Consider the following 3176-nt stretch of genomic DNA (forward strand, 5'->3'; position numbering starts at 1 on the left):
CGGCTGATCTTCTCCTCTGCACCAAATCTTCTTGCGCCGTAAACAGACAGTAGCTTCCACTCCTCCATCTGCACATGCATAGCCTCAAGATTCTCTCTCTGAACCAAATCCTCTTCAGTTTCTTTCTTCTTTTTTCCATCTCAATCAAGAAACCCAACAAGCCTCTCACCAGGCTCTACTACATCACCTTCACCACCATCCTCTGCGCCCTCTTCTACCTCATCGGTCTCTGGCGACACCCTACAACCACCGCTGCCGCCGGCAGCCACTACACGCCGTCAACCTCCACCACCACTCTCGATTTCTCGCTATCAGAGCACACACCATGAGAGGATGTGCAGAGGTTCCCGCGAGCTCTGACAAGGAGTAGTGGCTGACTTCACTAATACCCCAAGCTTAAATATAATTGGTCATGCGCACACTTCCTAAGGATCGAGTGATTTCATCAAGGACATCATGATTGAAGTTGCTACTTTGAAGTTAAGGACATCAGGATTTCATCAAGGACATCATGCGCACACTTCCTTGGAAATATTATCGGAGTGTTTTCAATCTCCCTTCAATCTACATACCAAAACTGTCATTGATGACTCTCCGGTGGTGCCACTTTGAAGTTGTTGGTAAGCTGTTTGTTGTTTTGTTTGTGTGAAATTGAATCGCGTGCTTTGTAGGATTTCAGTTTTAATTTTTAAATGCTGGTGCTTGATTGTATTTCTTCAATCCTCTAGATGGTTGAAGCATGATGCAATGTCGTATCCCCCAGATAGCAGACGAAAAACAGTTGGAGAACAATTCATTAGAGAAAATGAATAATGTAAGTAAACATGTGATGACGGTTGCTATAAAAATTAGTTCGATTTTCATTCACTGACACGTTCAAGAATGGTGAAACTGGTGCTGCCCGCAAGCTGTTCGATAAAATTCCTGAGAGGGATGTTTGGAATTGGAACTGTATGATCGCTGGATATGTGGCGGTTTGGGACCTGGAAGCTGCCATCAGATCACTTCACATGTATAGCTCTTGACATTATTTTGCCTTTCAATGCAATTTCAGGTTTGCTAAAACAAGTAAAAATTATATACGGATCAAGTTGGCAATAGTTGCGGTTTTTATGAGTAATAAATGACGGGTTTATATTATTTTATTGCAGACAGCTTGGGTCTATGTGAAGCGCATTGCTGAATATAAACCGTTGCGGAGGCTCGCATGTGATGGTTGAGGTGGACGAGGTCGTACTGCGCACACTTGAAGAAGGTCTTGATGCTTGAATGAGAGGTAAGTTTGATAATCTCCTCTAATGTGTTACTTCTTTTTTTAATGTTGTTCTTTTATTGATTTTACTTTGTTCATGAAATATTTGATGTTGCATGTCGCAGCAAATTTTGTAAAACTATTATTCCTTGGAAATCCTAAACTAGCAATGGACATGGCTCAATATCTGTATTTACTGGTATCCTATTTCTTTGGAATGGCTAAGTTCAGTGATGTCTTTTGGGTATCCTATTTTGACATTTTGTAGTTGTTTGACGCTATAAATGTTATTTCAAACCATTTCCATGTTTTGTCTTCTGAACCCTTTCTTTCATATCCTCCCTCATGTATTTGTTCCAGTCACATAAAATTTGTTCTAACACTGTGCCTTTTATCGATTTTTCCTGTGTGGAGCTTTTATTTTTCCTTTGAGTACAAATATTACCCTTTCCTTCTTTGATTTGCTAGGTTTTCCAGTTCTTTGTACTTGAGGTTGCAGACCAAAGCTGAAAATAAGCTTCTGAATGCTGAAGTTTTTGTACATATCATGTTTGAACCGTGAGAGTGGAGTAAAGGATAAATGCGATGTTAACAGGCTAAAGAAGACAAAGGTGGAAAGAAATCCTGATTTGAAAGGTAACTAATAAGTTTTCTTTTCTTACCTTTGGCATGGAGTTTTCTTCGAACCTTCATGTTTGAAGTTACAAATAGCTATTTCCTCGATGTGGAGATTTTTGTCCCAAGAGCTTTTTTTTTCTTTTTCTGATTTCTTAACTTTGGATATTCTTCCAGTTTTTTCTATCATTTCTTTCTTAATGATTCATTTTTTTCAGGATTGGGTTCAATGGGTTACATTTCAGGTCATGGAAGTTTTCAATTTTAATATGCTTAATTTAATTATTATTTGTAATAATCTATATGGTGATTACAGGTTGGTTACACTTCAGTTCATGAAGTGAGGCAAATGGGTACCTTTCTCAATGGGATCAATTCACAGTACAGGTGGAGCCAATTGCATCAGTTGTACCTTACATGATTGCAGAATTTATTTATATCTTACCCCAACATATTGTGAAAAGTAAATTTCATAATTATTATTTCTTATCAGTAGTCTGTTAAAATAATGGTGCAGTTAGACACATATTCTCAGAACAAGATATGTTACAGGAATCCAATTGCAAAATTTCAGTTTTCTAAAAATAAAAAAGTGATGCTGGGAAAACGATTCGCAGGTCGTGTGTATCCGAAGTTGTTATTATAGCAATGGGGTTCTACTTCTTTGAGCATAGACTCATGAGCTGATTTGTCTCCTGCAGCCTGTTTCGTGGTTGAGCTTTGTTTTGCTGGTTTTAACTGGAGCAGGATAGATATTTTACTATGACAGAGAAAAGAAACGGCATATTGAAGGTAGATTACTCTGGTTAGTTGAGAATTTTGTGATTATGCATGTGGAGGTGACCTGGAGTCATGTCATGGTTGTTTTTTTTTTGGATTCTAGGTCAGGCATGGTTTTCTTATATTATGATATGTTTATTTTGACGGGATTCTAACATATTTGATTTTATAAAACCTTAGCAGGATGAAGTTAGGATGCAGGATATATCATGCAACATGTTTGTTTCTTAGGAGTAGTATGAAAACAAATCAGATCAATTATGAAATAGCTCCATTTCCTGTTGCATTTGATTCTGATTCTGAAGTATCATGGATATTTTCTTCATTTACTGATTAGAGTTTTATTGCTGTAGACATACATAATGCTTCGAAGGCAGTGAAGCATGGACCTTATGCGGGAAAAACTGCAATTGGGGGTCCATTTCACCTTACCAACCATCGTGGGAAGCACGTTACTGAAAAGGACTTCTTGGGGAAGTGGACAGTGATGTATTTTGGATTTACTCACTGCCCAAATATCTGCTCTGAT

The 3176-nt window shown here is 38.0% G+C and overlaps 1 long non-coding RNA gene across 4 annotated transcripts; it reads left to right on the forward strand.

Annotated features, from left to right (window-relative positions):
* Window positions 1-383: 383 nt before the first annotated feature.
* LOC130734222 (uncharacterized) lies at window positions 384-2675 on the forward strand. 4 transcript variants are annotated; one of them, XR_009017832.1, is made up of 6 exons: window positions 384-620; window positions 729-814; window positions 1152-1276; window positions 1721-1888; window positions 2184-2254; window positions 2569-2675. It is a non-coding gene; the product is annotated as an uncharacterized LOC130734222 (long non-coding RNA). The 4 variants fall into 4 exon arrangements; XR_009017834.1 differs by lacking the exon at window positions 729-814 and having other exon boundaries at window positions 385-620; XR_009017835.1 differs by lacking the exons at window positions 384-620; window positions 729-814 and adding an exon at window positions 914-1012.
* The last annotated feature ends 501 nt before the right edge of the window (window positions 2676-3176 follow it).

This window comes from Lotus japonicus, chromosome 1 (genome assembly GCF_012489685.1).
Source record: "Lotus japonicus ecotype B-129 chromosome 1, LjGifu_v1.2".
NCBI lineage: Eukaryota > Viridiplantae > Streptophyta > Magnoliopsida > Fabales > Fabaceae > Lotus > Lotus japonicus.